This window comes from Rana temporaria, chromosome 2 (assembly GCF_905171775.1).
Source record: "Rana temporaria chromosome 2, aRanTem1.1, whole genome shotgun sequence".
Lineage (NCBI taxonomy): Eukaryota > Metazoa > Chordata > Amphibia > Anura > Ranidae > Rana > Rana temporaria.
Window position 1 is genome coordinate 36343148 of NC_053490.1, and position 14253 is coordinate 36357400.

The window sequence follows — 14253 nt, forward strand, 5'->3', positions numbered from 1 at the left end:
TCCTGACTCAATAGTGTTGGTTGGTCTAATTTAAGATTATAAAAGTGAAAAAAAAAAAAATGCAGCAAGAACGCATCAGTAACACGCACCCATGTTACTTTTTTGATGCGGTTTTTGAAATATATATAATTTATATTACACACACACACACAAACACAAATTCCGCCTTGTTTCCAGGAAAGAGTGGCACCATTGCTGTTCTGCACAGCTGGTGTAGAAAACATAGCATGCCCCCACAGACTACAGGAGGGGGCGGAGACAGGACCAGTCACTCTGCAGAAGAAGCAGTAGTGGCTGGTCTATAATATGGGCACAAGGCAAAGGCAGTAACCTCTTCATCTATAGAGAAAAAAGGGACCAAAAAAAAAAAAAGGTATTTTTTTTTAATCAATCTTTAAAAATGCAAAAAAATACAAGAATACAAAAAATATACATATATAATATTATTATTATTATTATTATTATTAATAATAAAAAAACACTTTTTTTTTTATTACATTACACAAAACAAGTCCAATAGTATTGGCGAGAACACTTCGGTATCAGTGTGAAATGACAGAACAGTCCAATATGACATTTGTTCATACAATAAAAAAACAGAGAACTATATCTCTAGCATTTAGCCAATGACAAAAGCTGCAAGTCCCTCCATGTCCCACCTGCTGATGGCTGTCGGAGAATGCCGACATTTGTTGTTCAGCAGTTGGATGGCTGCAGGTTGCCTGCGACTGCTATAGGACACGCCTGCCAAGTGCCAATAAACAATAAAAAAAAAAAAAAAAAAAAAAAGGAGCCTGCACTCCATAAAAACACGACAATGGTAGAGTTACTGACTGACCGATTGTCTTTACAAACCTGTTAAACAGCTTAAAGATGACAAGCGCAGAACCAGAAGGTTCCCCTGCAGCAACATATTTGCCAAACCAGATCTGCTGTTATCAGTGGGCAGATCAGTTCTGCGGGTGGGAGGTGCAGTGGTTAGCACTGTTGCTTTTGGACCAAGTCCCACAAGGAACTCAAAAGTCCCTCACATGATACATATTTACATTACATTAAACAGAACAATGCAGGTGTATTACAAACCCGTCCGGTCGCAGTTTCTCACCATTTTTTTTTTAAATGCTTACACAAAACTTACATACCTCCACCCCCATTGTACAGTGAGCACCTATTGGTGCCCTTACTCATCACCCCTAATTGTTTTCCTTGCTAAATGCGGTGCTCGATGCCCCAATTGCAGGAGCTGCAGCAGCAATCAATTAGTAGACAGACTGCATTTTCAGTAAAGAAACTGGAGGGTACTGTGTGCTGAGGGCCTTGGGAGCTACTGTAACTGAGGCTCACACTTGCTCTTCGATTTCAAGCTACATCGTGCCTGCTGAAGGCTAAAGCCCTTGCAAGATTTGTATTTCTGTCCCTGGCGCAGATTTTCCCTCGCTTTATCTGGGGAAACCATTGTCAGCAGAATAGGAAGCGGGGAAATCTGTCCAAGGTTCACTGTGCCGTGTTTAACCTGATACACAGGAAAAAAAGTCCCTGCACCATTTTTGGAATCGCAGTCCGCACGGGAAGTGCAATTTCCAGTGCGTGCGGCATGCCATTAGGATTAATGGCTCACACATCCCCAATGTTTTTCGGTGGGGGTGTTTTTGCTGTGAGAACCAACTACACAGATGTTAACCTAACATACTGGAGTCCAGGTAGATAAAACCCAAAAAGGCTTTCTAGTGCTTCCTTGCTCTAGCCAAAACAAGAAAAGCCACCTTAAAAAAGTGAAACATCACCCCAAAATGGGAAGTTCCGCTTTTTGTAAACATCCCCTCTAATATTAGACTTTTATGGAGGGAAGGGTAAGAAAGGGGGTACCTATTCCTGGTAGGTACCCACTTGTGCTCCAACTACCTAGTTGTTTGGAGCGGAGGTTCAGGGACCCCCCCCCCCCCCTCTCTTCTTGCCCCCATCCTACAGGGGCATGTCACAGGAGCCTGCAGGCGCATTTACAAAGTGCAGGGTAGCTCTCACAAGCTCAAATGGGAAGCAGGCTTCCCCCATTCGTGGGCCTTAGGTGAGGACAGCGCTGGATCCCTGGACAGGTAAGTTGCCTTTTATTGAAGTTGGTGAAGGCTGGTGCTTCCTGGCTTTTATCAGTTTACAGCCGTTGTGCAGAGTGGAATCTATGTAAGGTAGACAAACATCTCTGCCCGCAAAGATGGCCACCCACACCATAGCTATAACCAGGAAGAAGTGGGTTGACAACAGCAGGAGTCTGAGCCTGCTGAATGCAATGTACGCGATTACAGAGGTCCAAGGAGGAATTGTATTAAGAAAAAATAAGTGGGATGTTTAGGTAAGCTGTTAGGCAACTTTTGACAGCTTACCTAAAAACTTTGCATTAGAGCTTCCTTTCCCTGTAAGGAAAATATAGCATTTAAAAAAAAACAAAAAAAAAAAACACTTTTTGTAATCTTTAAGGATGAATTCAGGTATAGCAAATTTCACATACTTTACATGGTCTTGCTTTGAGCAATGCAAGCATGCATGTACCATACCTGTCGGATCTCTCTGGAAGCTGGAAATACTGGAGTAGACGCCACTCATCACCACTAGCTTCCAGGTCCTGTACCGACTGTTGTATGCAAAGCTTCCTCCGATCGAAGTGTTCTCATTGGACAAGGTGGAGACTGATGTCACTGCTCCACTTACTTCAGAGGGAGATTTACTGAATGAAGCAGGCCATAGGCGAGTCAAAAATCGAACTAAAATTCTTGATTGCCAGGTAGTTTATTTTTCACACCATTAGTATGCCAGCTGTGACTTGTGGCAAAAAAAAAAAATATTCACTCATGCTGGATTTTTTGGGAAAAAATAAAATAAACAAACTATGGCACAATCATATGCGCCATTTTCATTTTTTCTTCAACGGACAGAACGTTTAGTTTCCCATTAGTCTATGGCTGGCTTAAAACAGGTGCACACAGAATCTGGTGTAGCTGTGCCTAGAAACCAATCAGCTTCTAGGTTTTTCCAAGCTTAGTTGAACAAACTGAAGTCAAAAGCCGATTGGTTACTAGGCGCAGATGAACCAGATTCTGTGTGCACTGGTTTTAGTAAATCTCCTCCTTTGGCTTAGTTGAGAGAATAGAAAACGTCCTCTGAATGCCAAGTGGGCAGCCTTCTCTATTCAGTAAGCAGAAGTGCAGCTGTCCAGCATAGGACCCAGAAGCCAGTGGTGGTGCCTACTACACCGATTTCCAGCTTCCCGGGAATCCAAAAGGTGCGATACGTACTGTACTTGCAATAGAAAGTAAAAGAATCCTTGAATCCGCACTCCATTTGGAGATAATCTAAATAATTATTTAGTGTACCGGCTGATTCGCCAGGACACCTGCCAAATAAATATATATAAAAAAGAATTTGTAGACTCCGTTTGTCCAGAAGAAAATACTTACTGTATTTGCTGGCGTATAAGCAGGGGTCAAGTCCTGGGTAAAAAAGTGTGGGAACTCCCACCCAAGATCCACTTGGGGGTGGTCTTATACAGTGAGTACAGGCAAGAAAAATTAGGGGGGGTTGTCTTAAACACCAGCAAATGCGGTACATTGCCCCAAGCTGGACCAGTGTAAAAATAGTCATAGCTGGAACTCTCAAAAAAAAAAAAAACACACCCACACACAAAAAATAAATAACCGTTTTATGCATATCGGAGCATTCATATTTGCTTTGCAAGTTTTCACCAGTTGGGTTACTGTTCCTTTGCATCATGCAAGTCTAAAGCTGGACATAGCCTGAGCAATTTTCTTTACTTCACCACAGGTTGCTTTGGGGAAACTGGAAAGAAAAAAAGAAAAAAAGAAGAAGAAGGGGGAGCTTGATACTCCTCCCCTCCCCAAAACACATCTCCCCGCAAGAACACAGCGATTATTACTAGCAGCTACAATAGCTGCTAGAAATATTCACATGTACAAGCCAGCAGGCTTGTTATGCCAATACGTATTGATCAACTTGGGTACATCAGTCTGTCCATACATGGTTCCAATCTCTGGCCAACATTGAACCACCTATGGCCGGCTTTATTCTTCAGTCTTAAAAACAATGCACACTTTGCATGGTGTAATTCTGATTTGGTTAAGGAGGGAAGAGAACATACGTGTAAAATTAAGCGATTAGGAACCGGCGGGACAGTACAGGTTAGATTTTATGAGGGCTCATCAGCTTAGCCATTTTTTACGGACCATCGCCCCCCTCCCAACGCTGGCCGACCTCTCACGTCCATGGAGGAGATATGCATAGAATCGGGTACGTTGCCACATGCCTTATCACTGATGCACACAATGCTGGTTACACCGCCGGAGGGCTACCAGATCCTGGTTAAGTGGGAACGGGACCTGGACTGTCAGTTCACGACCGGCCCGGTAGCAACATATACTCTGGTTTACACACAAATCGTCGATTTGTGCCAGGGTCCAGGAGACTAATTTCAAAATACTGACGAGGTGGTATAGGACCCCGGATCTGCTGAGCAAATTGTTCCCGACGGTGTCGGACCTCTGTTGGAAGTGCCAGGCAGACAAAGGCACTCTGCTTCACGTCTTCTGGTCCTGCCCGCGTCTACAGACGTATTGGGCGGAAATCAGACGCATAACACAAATTCTGACTGCGTAGTCCCGAACGACCCGGCGTACTTCCTCCTACACACGAATAACACCCCGGTGCGAATATACAAGAAGTCTGTTGTCCGCCACTTACTAGACGCGGCAAAAGCGCGCATCCCGCTTTGCTGGAGATCCACGAATCCACCGACGGTAGCCATGTGGCTGCGGAAATTTGATGACATTAACAGCATGGAAGACCTTATTCTGACAAAACAAGACAGGAGTGAACTTTATACCCAAATTTGGCAATTATGGAACATTTTTACATATTCAGAGGAGGGCCAGGCCCTCAGAGGTAATCCTCAGAGACTGTTTGAGGGGGATGGACCCACTTAGTAGATTGCCGGAGCAGCCCCCTGGAGTAGACCACCAGTTGATGCGACTGACCATGCTCGTGATTTCTTTCCTCTCTGTACTTGCACTTAGAAACAGGAAAATTTGGGAGGCTGGGCCCGCCGGACCATAACAACCCAATGCACTTTTCAAGCACAGAGCCTCAACAAGGGATTTATAAAGAGATGAATGCCGGAGGCGGGGAGTTGTTGTGTCCTGGGAATCCCCCCCCCCCCCCTGGACCGCTTATATCCAAGTCTTCGGCGGAAGATGATACGGAGACTTTATTTCCCTCTGTGTACGTGTACTCACTGATGTAAATTACTGTATTGCTTATGTTGTGGTTCATGTGGACCAGTTTCCTGTTCTGAATAAACAATTAAAAAAAAAAAAAATTAAAGCGATTGCTCCTTCCAGTATGTAGTCAGCGAGTTAGAACCAGGATCAGGACGACGACAACCTGGAACCTATACCTTTGGAAACAAGCAACAATATCATAAGATTTTCCTGTCCCGACATAATTCTAAGGAACGTCTACGACACTTTATGAATTGCAGGTAGTGTCTTTGCTGAACTGAAGTCCCAACCAGTGTTGTCAGCCCTCAGGCCTTCTTCACACGGGCGATAAGGGGCATACACTGAATTCCAGCAGCAAGAATCAGCAGATTTTTTGTGGCTGGGATGACCGACGCTTGTGAATAGCGGCAGCCACTCAGCCTGTACCCAGTAATTATTGGCTGAGAGGAGCCACCTCTGTGGGCTGGATCAGTGTTTTTCAACTCCAGTCCTCAAGGCACACCAACAGGTCATGTTTTCAGGATTTCCTTTAGATGAAACGACTGTGGTGATTACTAAGGCAGTGAAACTGATCAAATCACCTGTTCAAAATAATGGAAAGCCTGAAAACATGACCTGTTGGTGTGCCTTGAGGACTGGAGTTGAAAAACACTGGGCTGGATATCCAAGCCTGGACGCATCCTGCTGCAATCATCCGTCCTTAAATCGTAGGCAACTGCTGCATGTGCGTTTACCCTTGTGCAGTCACAGGCGTGGCCAACTCGTTATTCATCCATACAGGCAGATTGACTACAGCAGAACCTAAACCTGGCCAAGTCTGGCTGCCACTAGAATTTTCAGACCGGTCCTAACCACTTGTGTGAACGAGGCCTAACTGCTAGACTACAGAATGCCATCCATTCTCCTTCCTCTCAGCCCTACTACACAAGCATACATCGATTGTTTTTCCCCATCAAAACAAAACTGCTGCCTTGATGCATAAGAGCTTAAATCACTGTGTAAAAGGCTCTTGGAAGATGCAGTTCTGGGGGAATGCTTATGTTAATCAGAACGAAGCTCCTTGAAGCTGCCACTGCAGGAATTTTTAGCTTACTAAATGGAGGTCACAGGGAACAATGAGGCTGGGTTGAGATTTGAGAGGGCGACTCTTCGTCACCAGAAGAAAAGAGGAAACCTTCCAATGGGGGGGGGGGGGGATTTCTCCTTACTGCCTGTCTTGACTATGAAATATAAATAAAACTCCAATGGTGGTTCTAACCCTTTCCTAGGGTTTTTCTTAGCTTCAAAAGGCAGGGAGTGGGGATCAGACATCATACAGGAGAGCTACAGTGCCTTGCGAAAGTATTCGGCCCCCTTAAACTTTGCAACCTTTTGCCACATTTCAGGCTTCAAACATAAAGATATAAAACTGTAATTTATTTTGAAGAATCAACAAGTGGGACACAATCATGAAGTGGAACAAAATTTATTGGATATTTCAAACAAATAAAAAAACTGAAAAATTGGGCGTGCAAAATTATTCAGCCCCCTTAAGTTAATACTTTGTAGCGCCACCTTTTACTGCAATTACAGCTGTAAGTCGCTTGGGGTATGTCTATCAGTTTTGCACATCGAGAGACTGAAATTTTTGCCCATTCCTCCTTGCAAAACCGCTCGAGCTCAGTGAGGTTGGATGGAGAGCGTTTGTGAACAGCAGTTTTCAGTTCTTTCCACAGATTCTCGATTGGATTCAGGTCTGGACTTTGACTTGGCCATTCTAACACCTGGATATGTTTATTTGTGAACCATTCCATTGAAGATTTTGCTTTATGTTTTGGATCATTGTCTTGTTGGAAGACAAATCTCCGTCCCAGTCTCAGGTCTTTTGCAGACTCCATCAGGTTTTCTTCCAGAATGGTCCTGTATTTGGCTCCATCCATCTTCCCATAAATTTTAACCATCTTCCATGTCCCAGCTGAAGAAAAGCAGGCCCAAACCAGGATGCTGCCACCACCATGTTTGACAGTGGGATGGTGTGTTCAGGGTGATGAGCTGTGTTGCTTTTACGCCAAACATAAAGTTTTGCATTGTTGCCAAAAAGTTCGATTTTGGTTTCATCTGACCAGAGCACCTTCTTCCACATGTTTGGTGTGTCTCCCAGGTGGCTTGTGGCAAACTTTAAACAACATTTTTTATGGATATCTTTAAGAAATGGCTTTCTTCTTGCCACTCTTCCATAAAGGCCAGATTTGTGCAGTATACGACTGATTGTTGTCCTATGGACAGAGTCTCCCACCTCAGCTGTAGATCTCTGCAGTCCATCCAGAGTGATCCTGGGCCTCTTGGCTGCATCTCTGATCAGTCTTCTCCTTGTATGAGCTGAAAGTTTAGAGGGACGGCCAGGTCTTCGTAGATTTGCAGTGGTCTGATACTCCTTCCATTTCAATATTATCGCTTGCACAGTGCTCCTTGGGATGTTTTTAAAGCTTGGGAAATCTTTTTGTATCCGAATCCGGCTTTAAACTTCTCCACAACAGTATCTCGGACCTGCCTGGTGTGTTCCTTGTTCTTCATGATGCTCTCTGCGCTTTAAACGGACCTCTGAGACTATCACAGTGCAGGTGCATTTATACAGAGACTTTATTACACACAGGTGGATTCTATTTATCATCATTAGTCATTTAGGTCAACATTGGATCATTCAGAGATCCTCACTGAACTTCTGGAGAGAGTTTGCTGCACTGAAAGTAAAAGGGGCTGAATAATTTTGCACGCCCAATTTTTCAGTTTTTTTTAAAAAGTTTGAAATATCCAATAAATTTCGTTCCACTTCATGATTGTGTCCCACTTGTTGATTCTTCAAAAAAAAAAAAAAAAAAAAATTACAGTTTTATATCTCTATGTTTGAAGCCTGAAATGTGGCAAAAGGTTGCAAAGTTCAAGGGGGCCGAATACTTTTGCAAGGCACTGTAAATGGCTAGTGCAATCAATGAACACTCATGTTCATCCAAGTAGAAAATTAACAAAAGTCAACAAATTGAGCCTTTATGCACCATGTGTTTGGCCAGCACTTTGTACCAAACACATATCAGTAACGCAACAAGGTAAAAAAAAAAAAGCCGTCTCAGAGACCTCACTTTAGATTTTGCATACGAGTCCTTTTATATAAACTCCCGACAACAAGCAGTCATAGAACGGATGGTTATGAATATGAAAACTAGCATGAAAATATATTGCTTAGGCATGCGGTCAACAATTCAAACATTGTTCTACACATTCCATAAACAGTTTACAGCAGGAGGGCTGTTCTTAGCCTCGGGCAAACTTTAACCTCTCAGAAATGTACCCCACCCTGCCCTGCGAGTAACATATGACCTGCACTGTGCCACGTCCTGTTATACAGGGCCCCACACCAAGCACTACCTTTTTAAACAATTCTCCTATTGACCAAATAATGAAGGTTTCAAAACACATGGGCGGCCATTTTTTAAAAGGTAATCAGATTTACTGCAGGTTTGAAACAGGTCTTAACCTTTAGAATGGGTATTGTGGCCATCTAGACCAGCAGTTCTGGACCTTTTTCCCCCCACTTGGGTGGAACAATGGGTTGGGACAGAGGGCAGGGGTGTGGGTGCTCGAAAAATAGCAGGGTGGAAAACTGTGGCTTTGACATAGTTGTGCCAAGAGAGGTCTTAAAGTGGAGGTAAAACGCTACTGTGTTGAGGCTCAAGGCTGCAGTTCAGTAGCACTTATACAGGTGAATGCATGAACTTGACTCCAAGTACTAAAAAAAAAAAAAAAAAAAAAAAAAGTATTATGAATTATACTGATCCACATGAACTTTTTATATATGCCTTGAGCTCAACTTTAAAGCCCCACTGCAAGGGAAGGGGGGGGGGGGCTTATTAAAAATATATATTGTATAGGGGATATTTGCTTGGCACACTTTGGACACCTTCGTACAGATTGAGCATCGTTTACATGCCACAGCCTAGCCAACAACATGGTTGTTGCTGACCATGTCCATCCCTTTATGACTACAGTGTACCCATCTTCTGATGGCCACTTTCAGCAGGATAATGCACCAGGGCATAAAGCTCAAACCATCTCATAGCTGGTTTCCACAGCCAACAGATCAATCCAATAGAGCACCTTTGGGATGTAGTGGAACGGGAGATGCGCAACGTGGATCTGCAGCAACTGCGTAATGCCATCATATCAATATGGACCAAAACATCTGAGGAATGTTTCCAACACCTTGATGAATCTATTGCCTTGTTTCCACTGAACGGAACGGTTTGGGTCAGTAAATTTGGAGCGGTTAGAATGGGACCGGTCTATTCTCGTGAGCGTTTCCACTGCAAATCGGACCGTCAGGGACCATTCAGGGTTTAGAAAAAATGCCTAGCGCGTCCACCAATCAGTGGAATGTATTGCATCTTCGCCCTAATGGAACCGTTCCATTTTCTATGGCCCCACATCTGAAGCAGGACTCAGAATGGTCCGGTACGGTTCGGTTTAATGGCACACTTTCACAATGGAAACACCCAAAATAGCGTACCGAACCAATCCGCTAAGTGTAAACAAGGCATATGCCATAAAGAATTAAGGCAGTTCTGAAGGCGGGAGGGGTACCGGTACTAGCAAGGTGTACCTAATAAAAAGAGGCCGGTGAAATGATAGTGGGATTATTAAATGATCCATCTAGAAGCCCCTTTTACTTACTTGTAGCGGTGGTCACATGATGCTTCAGCCCTTCCTATTGGATGGCTGGCGGTGAGGTCCACTCAGGACTGAGAAGGCCAACAGAATGGAGAGAATATATATATATATATATATATATATATATATATATATATATATATATACACATACATACATACATACATACATACATACATACATACATACATACATACATACATACATACATACATACATACATACATACATACACATACAGAAGAATCTCCGGTTTACTCGGCGGCCTTTGTAATAGGAAGTCCCGTCTCCAGGGCTGCCATTGGACAACTGTTCTGGCCATCATAGGAGGCGGGACTTTGTATTATAGAGGCCGCCGACTAAACAGGAGATTCTCCAGTATGCAATCTTTTGGTGCTTGTCCCGTCCCCTCCGAGGGAGAGATCCAAAACAACAAGTCCGAGCTCATAGTCGCCACACACAGCCACAAAAGGCAAGAGAATTATTGTTGGGCGGTATATTATTGCTCGGACAAACACACTTAGGGCACTTTTACAGCTGCGGACCGTATGTCCGCTTTTTCAGCCATCCGTTTACGGATGAAAAAAAAGGGACATACATTTATCCCTATGAGATTGCGGGTGTCAGCTAATCCTGCTACAAATCGTAGGGAGAACGAAGATCTGCAGTCCAAGGACCACAGCTATGAAACGCTCTACCCACGGACATTCGCATGGAGGAAAACCATCGGGCCTTCAGGAAAAAAAATAAAAATAAATTAAGACCCACTTCTTCTGAAGGATTAGGACGTCACTGGATGCAAAGCTCCTTGAGGCGATTTAGTTCGCATTTGTAGCGCTATGCAAGTTATTCACTGACTCGGCAGATGAATCCGCTGACACCCGACCTCATCCGGGTCTGCAATCCACCGATTCTGCAGACATAGGAAAACCCTATTTTTCCATCCGTCTGCGGATCGGGTGAACACGGACAGATGGTCTGTGTTCATCCGATCCCCCCATAGGGAAGAGCTGACAGGGCGGTCCCTGCACACTGTCATCCGCCGGCTCAGCGGAGCGATCCCTGCTGAGCAAGCGGAGGTTCATGGGGCGAATCAAGGATCTGTCCCGTGTGAAAGAGCCCTTACACTGAATTTTAACGGTTCAAACAATGTCAGGCAAAATGGTCGGCCCTCACACATGTTCACTTCATCAAATCTGGCCCTCTTTGAAAAAAAAAAAAATGTGGTCACCCCTGCCCTACACAGAAAAGTCAGGTGTTGGGCCAGGATGGAGGACCTAGGAAAGTATAACTGGCAAGAAAACCCAACCACTAAGCCCGGCAGGATAGGTTAGAGAACAGTGAAAGAAGAGGTAGTAGGAACAAAGATTTTGCCTGGAGTGGGGTTTTAAAGGTTGTCCATCCAGGGCAGGATTTCCATCACTGGAGTTATAACCAACATTTTTATGGCTTTCTGATCCCAACCAACATTTTCTTGGCTTTCTGATCCCAACCAACATTTTCTTGGCTTTCTGATCCCAACCAACATTTTCTTGGCTTTCTGATCCCAACCAACATTTTCTTGACTTTCTGATCCCAACCTGGATTACAATATTGTAAAAACCTATAAAATAATGCTCAAGATGACTGTGGTCCTATGAATTATATATAGTTTTGAACCGGCCGCCTACAAAGAAAGGCCTACCGTGCCAAATGGTAAATTCAGTTCTGTTTTCATCTAAACTGGCCCCTCTGTATTTAACTGTTACAATACATTGGATTTTACCATCCTCAAAGTGAAAGTGGAGCCTAATGTGAACCTCTCAATACTCTCTAAAGTGCTATGGAGTAGTATCAGCAGTGTAAACATGTAATGTCAAGTAGGAATAAAAGCATAAACTTGTCACTGTGTCAATGCAGAGAAAATGTGATCATGTTTCGCCAAAGCACTCCAATCTCCCCCCCACGCAGAGAAATTTTTACTCTGAGAATGCAAATAGAGTGGACAACATGCTGATCCTCCAAACTCAAGTTGCCCCATGAAGTCTCTTCCAAAACCAACATCTGGGGAGTGATGACTTCCTGGATACCCCACAGTGCTTAGTGATTCCTCTAACCAACTTCTACATCTTGTCCTGCAGTGATGTGAAGACTGTCAGGAGGAACCACCAAGTGCAGATGAGGATACAGAAGGTCAACATGCCATGAAATTGAAGTTTCTGAAGAACCTATAGGAAAGCAGAGGGGGGGGTGAGGGGGGGGGGATGGTGGTGACATCTCTTCAAATAGACCAGCATTCGGTGCCATGAGCAATCAAAGATATTGACTTACTTTACAGGTAAACATGCGCGGGAGTACACTTGTGATCTAAAAGTCCCTCTGCCACATTTTTTTTCTCCCCCAGGGCCATGTGAATTAAAGGGGTTGTAAAGGTTCATTTTTTATTTTCTAAATAGGTTCCTTTAAGCTAGTGCATTGTTTGTTCACTTACCTTTTCCTTCTTAAAGCGGATGTGCCATAAAAAAAAAAAATATTAAAAGCCAGCAGCTACAAATACTGCAGCTGCTGACTTTTAATATTAGGACACTTGCCTGTCCTTGAGTTCAGCGCCGTCCGTGTGTACGGGCCTTAAATTTTTTTTTCTTTGTCTAAATTTCTCACTTCCTGTTTCTCCTCAGTAAGCTTGCACCCATGTTCTGACTGGGGGTTAGTCAGCCAGAACAGCTTACTGAAGAGGAACAGGAAGTGAGAAATTTAGACAAAAAAAAAAAAAGCAACATTCAGAAGGGAAATCGAAGGAAAAAAGGTAAGTGAACCAGCAATGCAGTAGCTTAAAGGAACCCATTTAGAAAATAAAAAAACAAACCTTTACAACCCCTTTAAGCCTTTTGACTCAAATGAAGGGAGAAAAAAAAAATGTGGAAGGAAGAAAAAAGGGAGGAAGGGGAGCCAAGACAGTTAAAACAATAAAAACAAACTTATTTTGGCAGCATTCAAAACCTGGCAGTAAAATTTCCCAAATTCCTGTGTACAAATCTGTGAACCATCCCCGAGCTGGAGATAATGGTGTATGCACAACAATATTGTCAAACACTGATACACATTCAGCAATCGGCACAGAGCTGTACATAGCCACGGGGGTAAATATTGCCCAATGACAATAATTGCAGAGTATATCTAGTGTAGGCTGAGAGAAACCACAAATTGGGGGGGGTGAAACCAGTTCATGACCGCGGCTAATATTCTATAGTCTGGGGTATGGTGTGGAAGTCTAGATTACATGTGTATTAGGTGCCCATTTATACCGCTTGGCTTACTGCCTGTATTTTATGAGTAAAGTGGCATGCACATGGACACCTTCAGACATCTAATGTCAATTGCAGGCGTTCAGGAAAGACCAATGCAGTGTACAGCCGCCCATAGTAATATATGGCTGTACGCAGATATATGCCGCGCATAAAAAAAAAAATCACGTACAAACTTAAAACCCCAGATGCGCAAAAGCTTAATTCAGGGTCTTGTGCCCATGGGCAAGTTTAAGCACAGCTTATTTCTTGCACTCAACCATAACTATGGGGAGCATAGTTGTCTTTTGCTAATGCAGAAATATGCCCGCAATTCACACTGGATGCTTTGAAAGCATGTGTGCACATGAGGCCATACGCATAACAATGCAGGCAGCCATTTTGAACCTGTGTTTTGACAGTTCTCTGCATTACACTGCAGAAAACTCCTTGATAATACCGTCCTTTCCCATTGATTCATTAAAAGCAACGAGTCAAGCAATTTTGTAACATACATTACCAAAAGTATTGGGATGCCTGCCTTTACGCACAAATTTTAATGGCACCCCAGTCTTAGTTCGTAGGGTTTAATGTTGAGTTTATGTCCTTGATGACGCCCTGGAGGAGGGGCGAAACACAACGTATTTCCGGTTTTGTGAACCAGTGACGCTACTTCCGGTGTCCATGGATTGCACGACGTTGAACACGCCGATGCCAGTCATGCCTAGCTGTCTCATGAGTAACATATGTTAGCAGCGCAGTGTTTTTAATACCGGCAGTACTTTACACGTGTACCTCTTTTTTTTTTTTTACTCTATGTTTTATCCCCCTCGATTCTTCTGAGATTTGTGGAATTATCTTTGGAAATTAGGATTTAGGAGGTCTGATGTAAATATCCAAAGCCCGTTTGACCCCTGGACTGCAAAGCTGAGGGTCCATTAACTCTGGTGAGTGGGGTCACGTGAGGGAAGACCACATAACTGGAAACCTATATTCACCAATACCTA

At 43.6% G+C, this 14253-nt stretch overlaps 1 protein-coding gene across 7 annotated transcripts in view; it reads right to left on the reverse strand.

Annotated features, from left to right (window-relative positions):
- SYTL2 (synaptotagmin like 2) overlaps nucleotides 1–14253 on the reverse strand; it is a 164302-nt gene that overhangs the window by 136902 nt on the left and 13147 nt on the right. The window lies entirely within an intron of this gene.